This window comes from Phocoena sinus, chromosome X (genome assembly GCF_008692025.1).
Source record: "Phocoena sinus isolate mPhoSin1 chromosome X, mPhoSin1.pri, whole genome shotgun sequence".
Classification (NCBI taxonomy): Eukaryota; Metazoa; Chordata; class Mammalia; order Artiodactyla; family Phocoenidae; genus Phocoena; species Phocoena sinus.
The window spans coordinates 120659309-120683292 of NC_045784.1; positions in this window are offsets into that span (position 1 = coordinate 120659309).

Below are 23984 nucleotides of genomic sequence, written 5' to 3' on the forward strand. Positions count from 1 at the left end.
TAGTCAACGATTTCCCATTGATCAGCAATGCCAGTTCTATCATAAATCATTGCCTTTGTAAGTGTGGGCTGGTTTCTGGGCTCTTTACTTAGTTATTTTAATCTGCTATCTATGTACCAAATTGCAGTGTCTTCATTACTATACTGTATAATAATTCTTGATGTCAGGTTGGGCAAACCCCTCTATCTTGTTCTTTTTCTTTAGGATTGTCTTTGGTATTTTGCTCATTTGTTCATCCATATGAACCTGAAATCCAGTTTGTCCAGCTCCACGAAAAATTTTGTTGGGATTTTGATCAATTTGAGAACTGATGTCCTGAATAAAGTAAACTCCAGTAGTGATAGTATATCAGTGGACAAACTATATAGCTCTGTTTATCTAAGTCTTATTTAGCATCTTAATAAAGCTAATTTTTTTCCAATGGATTTTACAAATCTTTGGTTAAATTTATTTCTAAGAACTTTATATTTGTTGTTAGTGTCTTAAATGGTAACTTTTTTAAAGTGAAAATTTCCATTGATGGTGGTATATGGAAATGTAATATATTTTATATTGATTGTAGTCACATCAAGTTGCCACATTCTCTTATCAATTCTAGTAATTTCTTCTAATAATTTTCCTTTTGGGTTTTCTACATAGACAATCATATAGCCTAAAGATAATATGAGTTTTGTTTCTTCCTTTCTTGTCCTTATGCTTTTTATTTTGTTCTCTTTTACTACGTTGCACTGAATTTAGAACACAGTATTGAATGAAAATTGACAAAGAATGTCCTTGTCATGCTTTTGATTTTGAGAGCATTGCTCCAAACTTTCACCATTAAGTGTGATTTTTGCCATAGATTTTTGATGCATATCCTTTATCATTTTAAGGAGATGTCTTTCCATTTTTAGTTTGCTAGAAGTCTTGTTTTGCTTTGTTCTGTTTTGTTTAATCATTAATGGGTGTTGTATTTTAGCAAATGCTCTTTTTAATCTACTGAAATGATAATATGTGTTTCTCCGTTAATAAGTTGGGATGAACTGTATTAATAGATTTCCTGATGCATTCCTTGAATAAATATAAATCAATCATAATACTTAGATAGATACATAGGTACATAAATATTTAGATAGCATAGATAGAATTTCATTTACAAATATTTTCTTTAGCATGTTATATTCATGGTCATGAATGATATTGGCCTGTTTCTTTTATAGAAACCTTGTCTACTTTGGGTATCAAGGTTATACTGGTTCCTAAAATGAATTTGTATCTGTTCTTTATCTGTTTTTTGAAAAAAAAATTGTGTAATATTGAGATGATAAATTTCTTGAAAATTTTGTAGAACCATCTAGTTATTTTTTGTTTTGTTTTGTTATAGAAGTGGTTTTCAGGTAAAACCATTTAGTCCTAGTCTTTTATTTGCAGGGATATTTATAAACTCTTTTTCTAGAAAGTAATCCATTGTATATAATTTTTTAAATGTATTATTTAAATGTATTATTTAAATGTATTTTAAATGTATTATTTCTCATTTCTTATTTTTATTCTGCTGCATGTGTAGTTATGTCAAACTTGTCATTAGTAATATATGGTATCTCTCATTTTTATCCTTACTAAATATTGCCAGAGACATTTTCTATTATATATTAAAATTATTGGGGTTATTGATTTTTTCCATTGTCCTTTGTTTTCTCCTGCATTGATTTCTACTGTGATCCTTATTATTTACTTTTTTTCTTTGAATTTATTTTGTTGTTCTTTTTATAATGCCTTAAGAAATACATTTAGCTCATTGAATTTGGGGTTCCATCTTTTCTAATATCAAGATATAGATTTCTCTTTGCCTTGTACTTTTCATCAAATTATATTTGAAAATGTAGAGTATTCATTACATTAAGTTCTACTCTTAATAAATATTCGTTATGATGTATTCTTTAATACACAGCCTTCAAAAATTGTTCATTAATTTCAAAATATATTGGCTTTTTTAGATATATTTTTGTCATCACTATATAGTTGTTGAATTTTAGTCAGATAATTTTATCTGTATAATACTGATTTTAAAAAAATTTATTAGATTCACTTTATGGATTAGTGTACAGCCAAATTTTGTAAAAATTCTATGTGTTTTTGAGAAAAATGTGTTTTCTTTCAATGCTAAGTGTAGGGTTCTGTATACATTCAGAAATTCCTATTTGGAAATTGTGCTGTTCACAAAATTCTCAGTATTCTAGCTAGTTTGTTCTTTTGTTTGTTTTCTGCTTAACATTTGAAATATTGAGGGAGATGTCCCAAAATCATGATGTGTTTTTCAGTTTCTCCTTGGAGTTCTGTCATTTTTTAATGTATTTTGAATCTACATTTTACTTGCATTTACATTGAATCTTGCCTTTGAATTATACCTTTTATCTCTATGTAGTTAACACTTCTTGAGAACTTACCATATTCTAGACTTTATTCTAAAATATGTATACACATTTAATCTTTAACACAACCCCATCAAGCAAGTACTAATTGCAATGAAATTTTACGGATGAAGAAATAAGCAGAACAAGCAACTTGTCCAAGGTCCCAGAGCTGGTATGGGCCTGAACAGTATGACATAAATAGTCCATATTCATAATAGATCATATTCTCTATGCTTCTTATAATGATGCTTTATGCTTAATATTTGGCCTAAATTTCTATCTCTCTGTGATAATGTAATTACCTCAATTGTTTCTTGGTTAGTATTTCCCTGATATATCTTTTACTATCAATTTTTCTGTACCATTATGTTTTAGGTATATCTGTTATAAACAACAGATTGCTATGTTTTGTTACACTGCCCAATTTGACTATTTATACCTTAAAACATGTAACTATGAAGGGTTTCTGTGTGGGTGTGTCTTGGTGTGAGTTTGTGTGTGTGTGTGTGTGTGAGAGAGAGAGAGAGAGAGAGAGAGAGAGAGAGAAAGAGTACAGGGAATACAGATAATAAAGAGAAGAGGTCACTAAGAATTATTTTCATCTCTTGTATGTAGCAGTGAAGTAGGTGATGATATGGCATTTTGCAGTGTGGACTTTTACAACTTATTTATTCAAAAATACTTATTATGAGCCTACTATGTTCCAGATGCTGAGCTACAGGCCAGTGTTATAGAGATGAATGATGTGGTCTTAGAGCCCAAGGAGTCACAGCCTAAGGGAAAAGTAGCTAGAGTGTTGACCTCCAATGCATCAGGAGATATAATGAAGTGATATGTGAATTAACATATTGAATCCTCCCAACAACCAAAAGGAGAAGGTGCAATTATTACTCCTATTTTTCACATGAGGAAACTGAGGGGCAGGAAGGCTAAGTCCGTCAAGATAATGCTAGTAAGCCATAAAACCAGGTTGTGAATATTAGTCTTTCTGACTGCAAAGTTTCATTTTCTTAATTATTATGCCTCAGAGTCATCTGTTTTTGAGAGAAGTCAAGCCGTAAAATTCCGTGTGGTCACATAGTGCCAGCACTGATAGTATGGCTTAAGCCCCTGTAGCTCACCTCTAGGTGCGTTGCCACGGTGATGGAGAAAATGGATGTTTTTGTAGCTGTAAGAACTCTTCTATCTCATCTATTGGAATGTGAGACCTAGAGTGGTTATGAAAACTGGGAGTGTCATATTTCATACTTTTCCTCAGACATCACCAAAATTTGCTTAAAATGACCTATTCTTGCTCCATACACAAAACCAAAAGAAGACGACTAAGTAGATTGGAACAATTACGGTCTGAGCACGAATCAAGCAAAGATTTATTATTTTACTTTAGGGTCCTACGTGATTTCTAAAGCTCCTCGTGATGTGGGCCCTGACAGTCTCTCCAGTTGCATTTACCATCATACTCCTAGTCTCTAAAGTGACATTCCCAAATCCACATGATTACGTAGACATTATATATTTTCACATATCTAAGATTTTGTACATTCTAGCAACCTGCCTGTGTTGCCTCCCCGAGCTTTGCCTGTGAAATTTCTTTTCTCAGGCTCAGCCTAAACAGCAAGGGAGTCCCCCAGAGAAAAACAGTGTTCCTGTCTCTGTTGTCCCACAGCCCATGCACCATTCCTTGAAGCACACTTTATTGTAAACAGGACAAGCTACGTAATTTGCACAACCGTTAAGAATTTGAAGACAGCAGCAGCAGAGCATTAAACTAAGTGAAAGACCCTTTGAAGCCTGGGCTCCGTGCCCGTGAGGTTGACACTGACTGTAAATTGCTTTAAGTTTCCTTCTCTTTCTCTTAGATTTGTGGGGGATGATACTTTAATTCATCTCTGCATTCCACCCCAAACACATAGCAAGTTCTCAATAAATATTTGCTAAAAGTCATGGAATGGGTTACGTTTGGCTCTCTGGGGTGGGTGACCATGCATGCTATTATGTTTTTCCTTGTCCTAGCATTTTTTTCTTGGATATACAGTATGACATTATTCTCAGTAGTTGGACAGGCTGCAGAGAAGGGATATAGTTTTCTCCTTCCACTAAGCAAAATATGATGCTGTCGGAGCCTTCGTGGCATCCAAGATAAAAATCTTGGAGGGAGATTGGGATTGACATATATACACTAATATGTATAAAATGGATAACTAATAAGAACCTGCTGTATAAAAAAATAAATAAAATTCTAAAATTAAAAAAAAAAACAAGCTTTTTGTTTTATTTTGATTTTTTTTTTCTTTTGTCAATCTGTGTCCAGGAATCTCATAGAGAGCAACCCTTTGGTATGTCATGGTACCCAAGAAACTTGAATTAAATACCTTGGAATATGGAAAGCTGAAGTCATTACATTCTGTACATTTACATGTTGCACAACCATCACCGCTATCTAGTTCCAAAATAATTTCATCACCCCAAAATGGAACTCTCTACTGTTTACTCATGAATCCCCATTCTCTCATCTTTTTAGCCCCTGGAAACCACCAATCTGCTTTCTGTCTCTATGGATTTTCTTATTTTTTAATATTATTTATTTATTTATTTTGGCCACACCACGTGGCTTGTGGGATCTATGGATTTTCTTATTCTAGATATTTCATATAAATGAAATCAACTAGTGTGAGTCTTCCAGCTCTGTTCCTTTTCAAGATGTTTGCTTTCTGGTCCCTTGCAACTCCATAAAAATATTAAGATCAACTTTTCAATTTCTGAAAAAAAGATCATTGAGATTTTGATAAGGATGGCGTTGAATCTGCAGATGACTTTAGGGAGTATTACCATTTTAACAATATTAAGTCTTCCAATCCACATAAATATCAATGTCTTTCCCTATATTTAGTTATTTTATTTAGTTCAGCAATAATTTGTAGTCTTCATTGTATAAGTTTTGCATCTCTTAGGTTAAATATATTTCTAAGTATATTATTCTTTCTGATGATACTGTAAATGGAATTTATTTCTTAATTTCCTTTTGGATTGTTCATTTTCAATGTATAGAAATAAAACTAAACTTTGAATACTGATTTATATCCTGCAACTTTGCTGAATTTATTAGCTATAATAGTTTTTTTTTAATCCATGTGTATATATGGATTCTTTAGGGTAATCTGCAAATAGAGACAAATAGTTTTACTTCTTTTCTGATTTGGATGACTTTTATTTATTTTTCTTGCCAATATTCTCAGCTCAATATTATTCATGGTCAAAGCAGGCATCCTGGTCTTGTTCCTAACCTTAGGAGTTTTTATGAATGCTTTTAGTCATGTTGACACACTATTCCTATTTTTGTTTGTTTTTTGGTTTTTTTTGGCGGTACGCGGGCCTCTTACTGCTGTGGCCTCTCCTGTTGCGGAGCACAGGCGCTGGACGCGCAGGCTCAGTGGCCCTGGCTCACGGGCCCAGCCAGTCCGCGGCATGTGGGATCTTCCCAGACCAGGGCACGAACCCGTGTCCCCTGCATCAGCAGGCAGACTCTCAACCACTGCGCCACCAGGGAAGCCCACTATTTCTATTTTGTTGAATATTTTTATGATTAAAAGGTTGAATTTTGTTAAGTGTTTTTTATGCATCAATTGAAATTATCATTTTTCCCATAATTCCGTTAATATGATGTGTTACATAGATTAATTTTTGTATGTGGAACTACCCTCACATTCCTGGAATAAATTACAATTGTTTATGGTGGGTAATCTTTTTAATATTCTGCAGGATTCTGTTTGCTAGTACTTTTGTTGAGGATTTGCACAACAATATTCATAAGGGATATTATTTTATAATTTCCTCTTCTTGTGATGTCTTTGGTTTTGGTATCAAAGTAATGCTGACCTCATAGACTGAGTTAGGAATGAGTTCACTTCTAATTTTTGGAAGATTTTGAGAAGGATTTGTGTTAATTCTTCTTTAAATATTTAGTAGAATTCACCAGTAAGGCCATCTGGCCCTGGGATTTTTTGGTTGGGAGTTTTTTGATTACTGACTCAATCTTCTTACTCATTGTTGATCTGTTCAGATTTTCTGTTTCTTCATAATTCAGTTTTGATAGTTTGTGTGATTCTAGGAATTTTTTTCTATTTTATTTAAGTTATCTAATTCATATACAATTGTTTGTAGTACTCTCTTATAATACCTATTATTTCTGTTAGGTTGATAATAATGTCCTCATTTTCATTTCTGATTTTAATAATTTGAATCTTCTTTTCTCCTTGTCAGTCTAGGTGAATGTTAGTCAATTTTGATGACAATTAAAAGAACCAATTTCTGGTTCTATTCTGTATTTCTTTTATCTCCTCTCCAATCTTTATTATTTCCTACTTCTACTAGCTTTGGGTTTAGTTTGCTCTTATTTTTCTAGTTCCTTAAGGTGTAAAGTTGGGTTAGTAATTTAGGATCTTTCTTCTTTTTAATGTAGGTGTTTATGGCTATAAATTTCTCTCTATTTTTTCCTGCATGCCATAGTTTTGTTATGTTGTATTTTCATTTTCATTTGTCTCAAATTATTTTCTAAATTCCCTTGTGATTTCTTCTTTAACTCATTGGTTGATTAAGAGTGTGTTGTGTACTTATCCACATATTTGTGAATTTTCCAAATTTCCTTCCATTATTCTAAAAACTCTGCCTTAGCCTTTACTTCTTGGTTGCACAGAGCCTGAAGGTCAGCCAGTGGTGAGAACTTAGTGTCTCCTCAGGTCATTTTTGGGGATATATTCTTCCCTAAGCATTCATGCAGACTTCTAGAGTCTTCAGAATTTGTGGGAGTTTTTCAAAGTCTTTATTCTCCAAGTATTTCCTTCCCAAGTCTTTTCTTTCCTAGGCTTTTTGTTATATTTCTTAACCCAATGGGTATCTTTTGTGCCAGGCAGCATCTAATATATTTGCCTTTAAAATTTTTTGACAGACACTGCCCTGGGAGCCACCGCAGTTCTAGGGATGCTACGAGACAGGCAAAACAAAAGGAAACACTTAAGCCAATTCTTCAGGGAGCCATAAGCAAGGTCAAAACATAACCAATGACAATTCTTTGAGAAGAAAATCCATATTGCTTCCTCTGGTATCAGCAACCTGCACTGGGAAGTTGCCCGGCCATTTAAAGCCACCGCCTCACTGGTGTGTGGTAGATGGTAACAGGGTAAATTAAAATGTCACAGAGCTCTTCCACCAAAATGCAGCAGTCTTTTTTTGTTTTCATTAAGCAGTTCCTTCGTTGTTGTAAGTTTAGATTCCTGAGTTCCAAAAAAGTTGAATCTGACAGTTTTTGTCAGCTTCTCTATTGCTCTTTTAAAGGTTTGGCATTTTAGCCTTCCTTCCTTCAGACATCACTTTTATTACTTTCAAGTATTTGTACGTTGGAAAACAACATAGACAGCTATGATCTGAAATTGCTTCAAATTCCAAATATTTACTGATTACCTTCTATTGTGTGTTTCAGTCTCTGGTAAAAGGAATGGGGATACACTAATGAAGTTATTAGCCAACTTTTATTGAGGGCTTACAGGTCAGGCATTGTTCTGAGTGAGTTATGTGTCTTCACCCAGTCAATATACACAACAATCCTGGGAGGTGGCTATTTTATGTAAATTTTACAGATTGTAAAACTAAAGTGCAGTGGTGTTGAGTGACTTGCTTCTAGTAAAGATATGGCACCGAGATTTTAATTCAAAAACACTGGCCCCAGAGCTTGTGCTCTGGACTACTACCCTCTACTACCAACACTATAGAGAAATAGTTATCAATGAAGAATAATAACATTGAGAGTAATAACAATGAGTGATTTGTTTTCTGTGTCATAGATATACAGTAGAATAAAGAGTTCTGGTCTCATGGAAGTGAATTGATTGATTCGGTTGCTCCTTCCTTTTCAGTCTTCACATACTATCTTGGTGTAGTTTAATTACTTCTTGCTTTGCTTTTGCCCTTGTCAATACTTTTGAGATGAACCTAGAGCTAGCACTGATTTTATCTATTTTGACTTATTTTGATACATTTCCATTTGGTGGCCAACAATTACTTTAAGTGTCTTTTTGAAATCACATTTCTTCTTAATTGGCCCATAATTCTAGGTTGTGACATTTGTGGGTATCGATTTAGTTGTTTTCTTGTGCTAATGTCTGGGATAACTTTTACAAAATTAAATAATAATTCCCCAAATTAAAGCGAATTTGGTGCCACTCCACTGCCATGTGTAAGAATAGATTTGAAATCTCTTTGACAGCAGCTGAAATGGACCCTTAAACTCAGCTGTATTAATGTCACGAGTCTGGAGAAGAACATTAAAACTCCTAAGTGGAAGATTAACTAAAGATTATAACAAACGTCACAAAAAATGAAAGAGGATTTGTGGATTTAGAGAATTTGATACTGTAAGCACAACGTAAGAAAATGACATGGTGCTTAAATTGCAAGGCTCTGAGACACAGCTGATTTTCTTTTTTAACCCCTTGAAATGAATTGAAGTTCATAGATGAGCTCATGAAAAAAATAACATTCATGAAATACACATGCCAGTTTTCCTTCTAAAATCATAGCACTGCCATGTTTTCTCCCTGATAAGTAATTTGCTACAGGTCATTTGGACAGCTCTCTAAAATATTTTGTGGTGTAAACCTTAATTGGGTAAATTTGAGACATTGTTGTTTTTTTTTTTAATTGCAGTTATGTCTCCACATTCCGTTGGAAACAATGCTCTGCTAGGTAAGTGCTTAATTGCTAAACAAAATAAATATATGTTAAATTCCAACCAAAAGAACTCTGCATTAAATTACTATAAAAATGAGGAAAGTCTAAACCCCGTTTTCTCAAGACCTGACATGTGACAGGTCTGACATGTGACAAGAGGAAGGTCATTAGCACCTATAAGCCAAGAGCATGTTTGTCTTAATCCATTTGGGCTACTATAAAAAAATACTAGAGACTGGGTAACTTATAAACAAAATAAACTTATTTCTCACAGTTGTAGAGTTTGGGAAGTCCAAAAATAGAATCCTGCAAATTTGGTGTGGTGTCTGGCGAGGGCCAACTTCCTGGTTCATAGCTGGTGCCTTCTTACTATACTCTCACATGGTGAAAGAGGCTGGGGAGCTCTGTGAGATCTCTTTTATAAGGCCATTAATTCTGTTTATGAAGGCACCTCCCCATGATCTAATCACCCCCAAAAGGCCCCATCTCCTAATACAACATCTTTGGGGGTTAGGGTTTCAACATATGAAATTTGGGGGGACACAAACATTCAGACCATAGCAATATCTATGAGGTTTTTATTTTTATTATTCTCATCCCAGCTTTTACTGCAAAGCCCTACCCTAAGACGCAGTCATGGGAGCACTCAAACACACACACACAGACACACACACACACACACACACACACACACACTTCCCAAACCCATTTGCCCTCAAGAGGCTAACTGATAAAATCAGTCTATGAGTTAGTGAGGGATTGTCAGGGCATTAGATTTTAATCAAAAAGAATACGTTCTCTGATTTTATGTTCCCAGAGTTCTGTTGCGTTTTATTTGGATACATCAAATAAACATCATATGTTGAGTTAGGTAAGGAGATGCTTATTTAAAAGAATCATTGTAATAAGGGAAGGTTTACTGTTGAAATAAGGGGAGGGGGGCTGTTGCAATAATGAGGACACTCCAAACATGAGATTTGCAAATGTCTCAGAGATCAGGCAGAAGGAATTTTCTTTATAGAGAGGGGTAAACAAGGTTAGAAAGAACCAAACATAGTATGGTGGAGTGGGAAGAGTGGGTAACATGATAATACAGTTGAGCAGGAAATGTTTTTCCTTTGGGTCAAGGTTAGCTTATTCTTGGGAGGGACACTTAAGGAGGGGTTGTTTTGCATTCCACTGCTGGCTCTGGGTAAATAAAAATTCATGGGCCTGGGAGAAGAAATGAAAATTAACTAAAGTCTGATCAAGTAATGTTAGCAGGTATTTTGTCCAGATTTGTCAGTGGCTACAAACAATTCAACTAATCATTAATAAGACAAAAAATGGGAATTTGGTAGATCTGTGAATGTCCTGGGCCTAGGTAAAACAAATGGGTCATCTGTGGGTCTTATCTAAGTCATGTGAGGAAGGGTGGTTCTTTTCAGTAACTTTTGGGAACACAAAAGAGGATTTCTTAATCTGGATGTTTTCCAGGAGAAAAGTAAACTGTACTGGGCTCAAGTAAAGTTCAACATTGTCAGATATAAATGAAAAGATAACAAACCAAGCAGTATGTTGGCTAATCAGCCACTTTGAATACCCCTTGTACATTATGTACACACATTCTGTATCAAGCCTTCTGATCCTACTACTACTCTCATAATTTCCCCTTGAGTCAAGTAACTTGACCTCAGAGGTCACTGCTTTGGGGCTTCCTGTTTCACCAAAATCAAGAGGTCTTGCTTATCCTCCCATTTCACCTTTCTACCACTGTAATAATCAAGGTCGATGCCTGGATCCAACTCAAGTTCCATGAGTAGTTTTCACATAATTTTCACCTTAGAGGCCTAATATTAAGGGAAGATTGGGAAACCATTTGGTAAGACAATTAAACAATCAGTAAAGCTTAACAAATTTTCATGCTGTGAAGAGCAAGTTATTAACTGAGACCATCTGGGGGTCAGCTGTTCAGCCTTCAGCCAGGATTCAAAACTGACAAATTTGTTTAGTGCCTTTGACCTCTCAGGCATTGTCTTCATATTATTTCAGCTATACCCAACAAGTCCATTTACTCCTGCTGTTAACGCCAATTCTATCAAAACTAACCCTCAGTGACTCAAAGCATCCCAAAACAGATCTGCAGAAAATGTGCTGATAAAGTCAGTCACATGTATATAAAATGACTGGCAGGGCTTAATACGTGAGCCTTCTGAGACACAATTTTATGGTGATTGTAGTTGTTATTTTGTTTGTTGCTTATCCCTCCCCCCTTCCAAGGACAGGATAAGAAGATGTTTTATGTTACTTAATGAATAGTAGTGTGGTCTGTTAGATCTTTAGCTGGTCTGACCATTTTTGGTGCTTCACACACTACTGGAAGACACCATGCTCATGAAGACCCATTCTGAAAAATTACAGTGTTTATATCAAATCAATTCTATGAATTTGTGTCCAGGCAGAAGCCCTCCTACTAGGTCAGGCCAGGGTGTGCAGAGGGCAGACTCACCAGCAGGCTTCTGTATTTGAGTTTGGTGGTTTACCAGAAGTCTGTGCCCTGGTGAGTCCTGCCTTCCCACTTGCCCACGGCTTCCTGTTATCACTCTTTTTTTTTTTTAACAGCTTTATTGGAGTATAATTGCTTTACAATGGTGTTACTTTCTGCTTTATAACAAAGTGAATCGCTGTACATATACATATATCCCCATATCTCCTCCCTCTTTCATCTCCCTCCCACTGTCCCTATCCCACCCCTCTAGGTAGTCACAAAGCACTGAGCTGATCTGCCTGTGCTATGCAGCTGCTTCCCACTAACTATCTATTTCACATTTGGTAGTATATATAAGTCCATGCCACTCTCTCATTTCGTCCCAGTTTACCCTTCCCCCTCCCCATGTCCTCAAGTCCATTCTCTCGTAGGTCTGCATCTTTGTTCCTGTCCTGCCCCTAGGTTCTTTATAACCATTTATTTCAGATTCCATATATATGTGTTAGCATACGGTATTTGTTTTTCTCTTTCTGACTTACTTCACTCTGTATGACAGACGCTAGGTCCATCTACCTCACTACAAATAAATCAATTTTGTTTCTTTTTATGGCTGAGTAATATTCCACTGTATATATTGCCACATCTTCTTTATCCATTCTTCTGTCGATGGACACTTAGGTTACTTCCATGTCCTGGCTATTATAAATAGAGCTGCAATGAACATTGTGGCACATGACTCTTTTTGAATTATGGTTTTCTCAGGGTATATGCCCAGTAGTGGGATTGCTGGGTCATATGGTAGTTCTATTTGTAGGTTTTTAAGGAACCTCCATACTGTTCTCCATAGTGCTGTATCAATTTACATTCCCACCAACAGTGGAAGAGTGGTCCCTTTTCTCCACACCCTGCCCAGCATTTATTGTTTCTAGATTTTTTGATGATGGCCATTCTGAGTGGTGTGAGGTGATACCTCATTGTAGTTTTGATTTGCATTTCTCTAATTATTAGTGATGTTGAGCATCCTTTCATGTGTTTGTTGACAATCTGTATGTCTTCTTAGGTCTTCTGCCCATTTTGGGTTTGGGTTGTTTGTTTTTTTGATATTGAGCTGCATGAGCTGCTTGTAAATTTTGGAGATTAATCCTTTGTCAGTTGCTTCATTTGCAAATATTTTCTCCCATTCTGAGGGTTGTCTTTTGGTCTTGTTTATGGTTTCCTTTGCTGTGCCAAAGCTTTGAAGTTTCATTAGGTCCCATTTGTTTATTTTTGTTTTTATTTCCATTTCTCTAGGAGGTGGGTCAAAAAGGATCTTGCTGTGATTTATGTCATAGAGTGTTCTGCCTATGTTTTCCTCTAAGAGTTTGATAGTGTCTGGCCTTACATTGAGGTCTCTAATCCATTTTGAGTTCATTTTTGACTTCAATTTTTAATGCTGTCCCACTCATTCACTTCACTCTGCTTCCCTGAATATGCCAGGCATTCTCCTGCCTTAGGGCCTTTTATTAGTGGTGTCCTTTGCCTGGTTTGTTCCTTCCTCTGATAGCCACTTAACTATTCCATCATCTCCTTTATGTCTTTGTTCAAATGTCTTTTTCTTGGTTAGAACTACCCTGAATACCCTAATTAAAATTGCAACCTGCATCTCTCTGCTCCTACCCCTACTCTCTTAATGTTACCCGAAAACGGGGTTTGCCTATTGGTGGGTGTTGAGCCAAAAAACACAACCAAGCCAAAGAGCTGGAGAAGGAAGGGTGTATTACTTGCAGCCAATAAGGAGAACACCAGGGATCTTTCCCAAAGCAGTGTCTCCTCGAACAACAAAATGCAGTACCTGCATATTCATGAAGGGGCTTGAGCAAAGGAGAATTCAGCATAGAATTGGTGCAGAGGTTGACAGAGTCCAGGCTCTAGTTGATTAAAGTCACGAGGGTCAGAGAAGGTCAGCATCATCATTCCTTAGGTTCCAGTTTATCTGGTGGTTGAGTGATCCAGGGGGTTTGAATTTTTCAAAACAGCTCAAGAATGTGCTTCAAGCTAATCTTTACCTTTGAAATGGAACTGGGAGTCTTTACAACTGATATATTGTTTCCCATATGGTTAAGTTGTCTCACTGGCCTGGTAATAGCTATTTTTACCTTCTTTTGTCCCTTTAAACTCATTAACTACTGAGACCTATTCTTCTGCAAGAGCAAGCATTGTAGCCAGGCTTAGATCACAAAATGGCTTAGGCCTAACATGGCTTCTCTTATGTCAAGAAATCCATGACTGGCTCTCTTTTTCCAGGGACCACCCCCCATCCTATCTGCTTACACTCATCTTCCTTACCATGTTCTACTTGCTGTTACACAGCAGTTATCATATTCAAGCAACCCATATAATTTATTTATTATGTTCACTGTCTTTCTCCAGTTAAAAAGTGAGATTTTTGACATTTTTCTATTGTTATATCTTGGCACCTGAAATCGTGCTCAGCACACCGTAGGTAATCAATAATTGTGTGTTAAATTAGATCTATGTTAAATAAAATGATTTTTATCAATAGGTAATAAAATGGCATACAATATAATTAAATACTCTTCCATGATATAAAACTATTCCTAATATATGTGTTCAACCTGAGTTATGCTCTATTTCAAATTAATAGCCAATATTACTGTTGTCCTTTTGGTATGAAATAATAATTGAATGTGGTCAGATGAAAAGCCTTGCCAGTCTTTTTGTTTATCCTGGAGGTGGAAACACTTTCTCATGTATTGCAAATCATTCTTCCATCATTACCAGTTGTCACAAATATTATGTATTTTTCTATTTTAGATGTCTTTATTGATGATAGGAATGGTTAAAACTTAGATTCTAATAGAGTCTCCATTATCCTTGTAAACAGAAAATGAAAATAGTTTTCTCCCCTTCCACTAGTCAGATATACTTAGTCATGACTCTTTTATCCCATAAATACACTTCTCTCTTCTTGCTCAAGGCAGTCCTTTCTTATAATATCTTGCTATCATTTAAGATGGCTGACCTAAGTCAGAGAGCTGTGAAGGAGAGGAGACTTGCAACTGTAGAGTTAATGGCATGCAAACTCCCACTTTGTTTTCACTGTCTTGTAGAGAAGACTGATTATATTTGAAGAAAGGTAGTAAATGATTGTCATAAGGAAAAGGAAAAAAGGATCAATTCCAACCATCTCTAAGGAGCAGAGAAAATCTGAAAAACAAATGTTCATTCAGGGTTCCCAGCCCCAAGAGAGTGCATGAGGAGAGTCACAGTCTGCTAATCCCAGAGATACCAATCCCACAGAGTGAGAGATTCAGGAGAACCATATTGTTAAGAACCTACTGAAATAACATTCAGAGCAAACACTGAAAATGAATGCTGGCTGTGAACTGTTCATTTGAATGGAGCCTTGGAAGTGTAAATGCTACAAATCCAAGAAAGCTCAAAGGTAAGGCTAAAGGCTAAATGGAGCAGGGCCTGTGCCCACACAGGCTGATGGTGACTACACTGTCCTTGCTTCCTCTTTCCAAAGCCCTAACATAAAAATCAAGAGAGAAGCCACCACAGCGATTACAGAATTACTCAAAATGAAATGTAAGAAAGAAGAGTTAGTGGAAATCATTCAGGCTGGAGGGAAGAATGGTCAGATTTCTGCAGTGCCTAGGAACTATTTCATGGACAATTAAAAGAAAGACGGTGACTTACTGTTCTCCACTGAAGAGAAACAGAATTAAGCTGAAGGATAAAGTAGAAATGTTAAGAAGGAGGATCTTCTTTCTTTTAGAGATTAGTAAATCCTCAGGTTTTCTGATTTAGCAACTTCTGGGTACCTCTTTCCCTGGGAAGTAACTTGAACAGTTTCCTCCATGTCCCTGGAATTGAATGTGAAACCATGAAGAGAATGAATGCATAGGTACTCTTGATATAACAGAGGCATTTGTGTTACACAGCACTCTCATCGCTCCCTGCTTGGTTTCTTTCACTGCTTCTAGTAAGTGCTGCTGTTGGGGAGGAATAAATTTCCCTCTCCCCTTCTAGGTTCTTCTGGCTGGCCTAAGAATTAAATTGACATGAGACAGATTAACAGGAGATCACACAAAAGTTTAATAACATGTATACATGGGAGAGACCCAGGAGAACTGAGTAACTCTACAAAATGGTCAAAACCCTCACCTTGAATACCATCTTCAGCTAAATACAAAAGAGGATATTGGGGGTATTAATTTTGAAACCAAGAAGGACCCTGTGGGGCCCGCCCAGGTACAAATCCTTTCCTTGTCTCCCCCATTTCTTGTTTGTAGAAAAAAGGCTTCATTCAGCCTCCTTGACCTTCCCTGAGTTCCAAAGGACAGATTCAAATAATTGCTAATCAGAAAAGTGAGGAACTGCAGAGGCAAAGGAGGAGCAATCAAGAAACAATGGTGCAGTGATGGGCCAGGGTCATGGTTCCTCCTCAAGGGATATACAAAGCAATATCTTTGAGTTCTTCTGCAGGAACTAAGGCCCCCCTCTCAGATGGAGGACGGTTACTTCAGGCTGGGCACAAGATTCCTGGAACACCATCCTTTTACCTCACCACCAACCAATCAGAAGAAAGTGTGTACACAGTGGAAGATAAAGGAGACTCTGACCCCTTCCCCGAATGATTAACTGTGATCTCTTTCTCCCTTTAAAAACTTTCATGGTCAGCAGAATCTTCAGAGCTGGTTCTTGGATATGAGTCCACCTTTTCCCCAAGTTGCCGGGCTCCTGAATAAAGCAACCTTTTCTTTCCAACCAACACTTGTCTCTCGAATTGGCTTTTGAGTGGCAAGCAGCCCAACCTGAGTTCTGTAACAGTTTGGGACTTCAAAGGGGAGGAAGGCAATTCACATAGGGATGGAAAAGCAAAGGTTTGGTAAAGAAATGTTTCCTGGGCCAGGCAGAGACAATGGGATACAGAGTGGACTCTGATCTCTAAGACCTAACCCCACCGCACCTAGCCCATATACTTTGCAGATGTCTCTGGTGATAGCTCTGTTCCTGGAATAGGTCCTCTATCTAAATTCTTCAGGAAGTTAGGGGGAAAGTCAAAGCTTTTTTCTGAATCTTTTGGATCTTGATTCTTTTTGGCTCGAAATAATCCACTCGCCAAAGATTCATTTTGGGGTGGCAAATTTTTTTCCCTACACTAGCATCGCCTTTGTGATATGCCACTCTCAAGTTGTTTGATGCCATTATTCAAAAACCTGTTTACTGAGTACCACCCATGTGCCTAGATAGACAATGAATATATAGAAGTAAGTAAAAACAGAACTCTGTCATCATGGGGCTTATGCAAGGAGAAGAGGGAACAAAAAAGGAAATAAATATGATTTCGTATAGTAAGTAGTGCTATGAAGAAGACCAGGGTGCTGAGTTAGTCAGTGATTTTGTGTGTGTGTGTGCATGAGATAGGGACTTAGGGAAGGCCTCTCTGAGGAAGTCACTGGTGAGCTGAGACCTGAAGGCCAAAGCAAGCAGGAAGAAGCTTTACAAAAAAATGGGTCCGAAGAAACAGCATACTCAAAGGCCTGGATGGGACCCATTGGCCTGCAGTCCTGGGCCTCTTCAACACCAGTGCCTGTTTACTTAGTCTTTAAAGAACAAAGCAAAACAAAACTACATGAATCTTCTGATAAAAAGAATAGAAAGCTTTGACATTTTCCCAAATGGCAACCAGTCACCCCAAACAAAAATTAAGATTAGATGGTAGAAATTAATATTTTTATCAAGTCAAACATTCAGAGGTCGTTGCTAATCATATCACACCAGGTCTCACTGGCAGGAAGCGCTGCAGCAGAGATTTGAAGATTCACTTTTTCATACTGACCTGAACATAGGATGATAGTTGAATACAATATGAGACATGTCTAATGGTGGCTAAGAGTCAGCACTCTGGAGCGAAATTGCCTGAATTTGGATCCTGGCTCTACCATTTACCAAATCTGTGACTCTGAGCGAGTTACGTAAAACTGTTCTGAGTTTTAATGACCTCATCTGTAAATCATAGATAAAAATAGTATTCACTCCAGAGAGTAGTTATAATGATTAATTGCATTCATATTTGTAAAGCACATAGAACAGTGCCTGAATCCTAGTATTAAATACGTTTTGGTTAAATAAAAATAAAATTAAATAATTATTATGGATAACCTGAGCTAAATGTTGACATTAACTGTAAGAATGTCTTCATAATACTTGCTGCAGAAGAATCATTCCATACATTGTGGATTAAGTACATTGTGGATTTGCATCAGTGAAAATTTATAATTCCTTATGAGTTGAATGAAAGTTTCCTTTTTGGATTACCCGTGAAGGGTATGCTAAGTCAATTGTTAGTATAAAGAACTTTGTCATGTATGTTAAAGTTTCTTAAGGGATTACATTTTTTTTCCTCAAGCATTTTAACACTATCTCTTTGTAAGTGCACATTTGAAGTACTAATTATTACTCTTAATTTTTAATTTACTTTATAATAATTATACCTAGAAACATCATGCAAATGTATTTAAAACATACATATAATTTAATAAGTCAATCTAACTTTATTTTCCTCCTCTGTTTATTCCCTTCTCTTTCTATGTCTTATGTGTAATAAAACAGAAGGCAGGATACCTCAGGTAGGCAATTTCCAATGTGGTGTGTTTTCTAAATAAAAAGTAGACCTTTAGATTCTCTTCTTCCTTCCAACCCAACCCTACACACAACATAAGGATTATAGAATTTCCTAACTACTGAGTACTGTCCCTAACATGTGCCTCATGAAACTCTCAGACTTTGTGTTGTTGTCCAACATTCATGCCGTGGTGTTAGTGCCATGTATCAGGGAGCATCTAAACATCTCACCATGTTCTTTTATATGTATATATATATATTATTTTTTCAGAAATAAGAAGCTGACACATAGTACTGTATATGGAGTGGCCACACTGTTCTTTGCTTAATATTGTTAGCAACTGATTTGCAGATATTTGTACAATTACTTTTCTTTTTCTGTTTCTCAGATGATCTCTACAAAGAAACACTATGTAAATTCAGCAGGTCTCAAATTTTAGTCCCCAATACTTGCTTTTGTGAGCAGTCCATTTTATATCACTTACTATGATGTCAGTACCAAACTGCATATAAATTTTGCTCATGTGCCCTATGTAGTACTGTGATGACACTTCTGTTCCTGTTTATTGAGACTATTATGGCTGCAATTCTATCCTGCATCTTATATCGAATCCCCCATCATGCGTGGGCCTCCAGGTCTGGTGACATGTGTCACCACTCAAGTGTTCGCAACTCTTCAAACAAACTTCTTCACACCGAGTCACCTGCCTACTTCAAACCCTCAAAATATATTCAGATTTTTCCCCTGTTTCTTGTTAAATTAAAACAAAACAAAACAAAAAACTGCTTGTCAATCAGTTGTAGCTACATACACCAAAAGACACTAGATGCAAAAGATACCTTGTATTTATCCATTCATCCGATGATGGACACTTAGGTTGTTTCCATCTCCGGGCTATTGTAAATAGAGCTGCAATGAACTTTTTTGGTACATGACTCTTTTTGAATTATGGTTTTTTCAGGGTATATGCCCAGTAGTGGGATTGCTGGATGGGGACCGTGAATATAAACACTGTGACCTGAGGAATTTTTCTTGCAAAGAATTCCCACTGTCATTATCTGTAGGGAACTAATGCCTCGTCTCTGACTCTTCTGGGAAGCTCCCCTACACACCACATGTGGGCTGGCAGACCTGGAACCAGATCAGTGCATAGCTGCAAAAGCTTTCTAGTCCATGTTGTAATTTTTGTGCAGTTTTGTTTTCAGTGCCAGTCATTTCATACTTACACCATTTAACTTCAAAAAATATTTATTGGGTCTCTATTACATTTCAAGCACTTAGCTGGGCATAATGATGAACAAGACATGGTCTCTGCATTCCACAAGTTCCATGGATATCAAAGATGAAAAGTGGGTAAACAGTCTTATTCACAGTACAGAGCAGTGAATGCTAAGCTATGGAAGCTCAGAAAGCAAGCAAATTCCTTAAGGCAAGGTCAGAGAGGATGGGGGAGGAGACAGTAGGGGTCATGATGGCATTTCCTGAGAGCATGAGGCTAAATGAGTCTAAGAGTTTCTTTCCAGCTCTGTTTCTGTGATATTTCTCACCCCATATGTTAACTCTAATCACTGCTGACTTCCCATTGAACAGTGTTCATATACTTGAACACTAGTATTAAAGCTCTAGGAGAATAGTAGGGGTTACCAGTAATTGAGAAGTGTGATGAGTGTGATGACTTCAGAGCAAGTGTGCAACACTTAGCCTCTGCTTCATTAAACCTCAACTAGGTTGGAAAGAAGAGAGAAGAGAAAGATAATTAAGGAATTCCAACTTGATAAGCTTTGGGGAGGTCGGAGTAAAGGAGGTCATTTGGTAGCCAAAGGTATGAGATAACAAGATGCTCTAAGAAGACAGTGATGCTGTTCAGTAATGGAAGAGTGACAAGAAGGGAAGGGAAAAGGTGTGCAGCATGAGGAGTCATCATAGGAAAGAGGAGAGTGGAGCAATGCATCTCCAAAGAAACTGATGAGCCGGCATTTATATGAATCCTTAGGAAACATGCTTACTATTCTGCCACACTATGATGAGGCATTTTTCCCAGGTTGTTTCTAAAACAGATATTTTAAACATTCCAGATGGCATGTGTTTCAGCATCCCGAAATTATTGATAATTATAATCCACAGACATTATCACATTAATTTATGATAAAACTCTTTCAATGTGATGAAAAAGAAAGTGCCCCTTAGTAATTTACTTCAGATGCAATATTTACTCATGCATAGGGCTGATGTACTCTGCTATCACACATTAGGGGCATCCCCAATTATGTGTTCCTTTCTGCCTCATAACTTGCCTCCGTCCTCTGGGACTGCATTAACACCACCCTTCCTCTCTATTCTGCATGCCTAACTCTTAGTCATTTCTCAGGTCCTGAATTCAATGTCATTTCCTCTGATAAGCCTTCCCTGGCCCACAAGTATAGGTCAGACACTCCTTTAATAGGCTATCCTAACACTATAATTTTCTTTTATAATACTACAACCGTAATTATAAAATCGTTTGTGTTATCGTTTAGTGTCTTCCCTCCACCACTTTCCTAGTTAGAATGTAATGTCCATAAAGGCAGGGTTCACCATATTCCCAGGCATTGTCAGAAAGTCTAACACATGGTAGGTAGTCATTAAATCTTTGCCAAGTAAATAGATGATTCAATTTAAATGAAATTATTAGACCAAATATGTATAGAAATATCTGAGGTTCCTGATACACAGTTGCTAGGAATCTATAGAATAGATTATATATTTTTTCATTTAGGACAAACTCCTTTTTGATATTGCTAAGATTCATCTGTGATATTCTATTTATTTATTTATTGGCCACACAATGCAGCTTGCGGGATTTCAGTTCCCCCACAAGGGATTGAACCCCTTGAAGCTGGGCCACAGCAGTGACAGCACCTAATCCTAACCACTAGACCACCAGGGAACTTCCCTCTGATATTTTAACATATACATGACTGTAGCAACATTATTCAAACTGGTCAAATGCCACTCTAACCAATACTTGGCATTTCCCATTTGCTTCAGTGAAAATGAAATCAAACTTCCTAAAGCATTGTGTACATATTTGGTTTAACTGAGATTACTACGTTGAGCATAACATGCCCTGGCTAATTAAATTTTCTGTGTACTAAGAGTTAAATGGAAAATTACTTTTGTCTCACCTCCTTTACAACTTTTTGAAAATGTTATATGATAGAAGAAAATTTAGATCCCAACCTCAGACTGTAAATCAACATGGGTGTTGTATAAAATAAAAGTTAAAGTTCAGAAAAGAATAATTAGAGGAATAGATGACTTTCTAAGTATGCTACTTCATTATGCACAGAACATCGTGACAGTATAAATTTCAAATCATTTAAAAAGTAAGAATGTGTTTTCCATCAAAAGAAGAAAAATACTTATAACATATATGATTGGAAAAGAGTTGATTTCTTTATTATAGAAAAACTCTTAAAAACAATAATTAGCAATAACAGGAATAAATGACATGATGGAAATAATTTCACAATGAATTTAAATAAATGACTTGAACATGAAATCATGTGTAAATCATGTGAATGAAAATCACGTGTAATCAAGTGAATACAAATTAAATATTTTTGCTATAAAATTATCAAATTAAGATAAATTATATTATCTAGCATTTATGGGTGTCCAGGAAAACAAGAACTCACTCATACTGATGGTGGGAGATTCATATCAATACACCTCTTCTACTGGGAAAAATTAGGTATTGTATATCAAAAGGTACTAGACTAAAACCTCACATACTGCTAGTGGGAATGTAAAATGTACAGTTACTTTGAAAAGCAGTATGGCAGTTCCTCAAAAGGTTAAACATTAAAGGTTAGCATATGACCAGGCAAGTCCAGTCCTAAGTATGTACCTAAGAGAAATGAAAAAAATCATGCCCATTCAGAATCTTGTTACATGAATGTTCATAACAATATTAATCGTAATAGCCAAAAAGTGGAAGCAACTTAAATGTCCATCAGTTGATAAATGGATAAATAAGAAATGGTGTATCCCTACAATGGAATATGTGTCTAGTTGTGGCATATCATTGAGACAAGGTCAAAACTCTCAGTCTTTAACTTAAAAGGTTAATGCTATTTTAGCTTCTTAATGACTTTATAATAAAATATACCAATAAAAGCAAATGAAGTAATGAAACATACACAACAAGGATGATCCTTGAAAAAATTATGCTTAAGAAAGAAGTCAGTCACAAAAGACCACATATTGTATGATCCCATTTATATTCCATATTAAATGTCCACTTTAGGCAAACGTATAGTGGCTAAATAGTGGCTGCCTAGTACTAGACTGGTGGACGGTGTTGAGAGAAATTGTGGGGAGGAAGACTATTAAAGGGTATGTGTTTTATTTGGGGGATAATGGAAATTTTTAAAAATTGATTGTGGTGATGGTTGCACAACTCTGTAAGTGCATTAAAACTATTAAACTATAAAATTTAAATGGTAGACTTTTATTGTATATCAATTGTATGTAAATATGTTATAAAAAGAAATGATACAAAATTAACAAAATAAAACTCTCCAAAGGCAGGAAGGAAGAAAAAAGCTGCTAGGCTAAAGGTGTCAGTTTGAATGAAGCTTAAAGCCTGCATACAGTTTAATGTATTTTATAATATAGAAATACTATTCAATCAACAAATATATGTTGAAGGTCTACATAGAGCCCATATTTTAGTCAGAAAGCTAGACCTTAGCCATATATGTAAAAAGATTGAAAATTGTACATGTGATATTTACTTATTTATTTTTATAAAATAAGCATGATATTATTAGAACATGATCATTTAATATAGGTGTTGGGGTTATAACAGTGATCAAAAGAGGCAAGCAATCTCTGCCATCATGAAATTACAACCTAGTGGAGAAAAAAAGAATGCAAAAAGTAAATTAGTAAATTATATATGTGATTTGTAAACTTCTATTTTGAAGGACAAAGTGGGGTATAAGAAATACGGGTCTTGGGACTTCCCTGGTTGCACAATGGTTAAGAATCCGCCTGCCAATCCAGGGGACACGGGTTCGATCCCTGGTCTGGAAGGATCACACATGCACGGAGCAACTAAGCCCGTGCACCACAACTACTGAGCCTGCACTCTAGAGCCTGCGAGTCACAACTACTGAGCCCACGTGCCACAACTACTGAGCCTGCGTGCCACAACTACTGAAGCCTGTGCGCCTAGAGCCTGTGCTCAGCAATGAGAAGCTCACGCACCGCAATGAAGAGTAGCTCCCGCTCGCCACAACCAGAGAAAGCCTGTGCACAGAAATGAAGACCCAACACAGCCAAAAATAAATAAATAAAATAAATTAATTTTTTTTAATTACCAAAAAAAAAGAAATACGGGGATTTGTTTAAAATAGGAGGCTTGGAGGGGGCTTTTCTGAGGTGCAAAAAATCTGAGGAAGGTGAGGCAGCTAGCCATGAAGATATCTAGTGGCAGCATTCCAAGTAGAAGAAAGGGCTAGTGCAAAGGCCCTAAGAAAGGAGTATGCCTGATCAATTAGGAAAATATCAAGAAGGCCAGTGTAGCTGGACCAGAGAGCATGATGGAAGGTTATAATAGAACTTTGAGGTCAGAGAGCAAAGACAGGGTAGGTTTTGTAGTCTCTAGACTACTGCAATAAGTTAATTTTACTCTGAATGAGATGGGAAGCCATTAGATCATTGCATCGTTTTCAGCACAGGGATATGAACTGTTTTATGATCATTCTGGTTGCTGTATTGA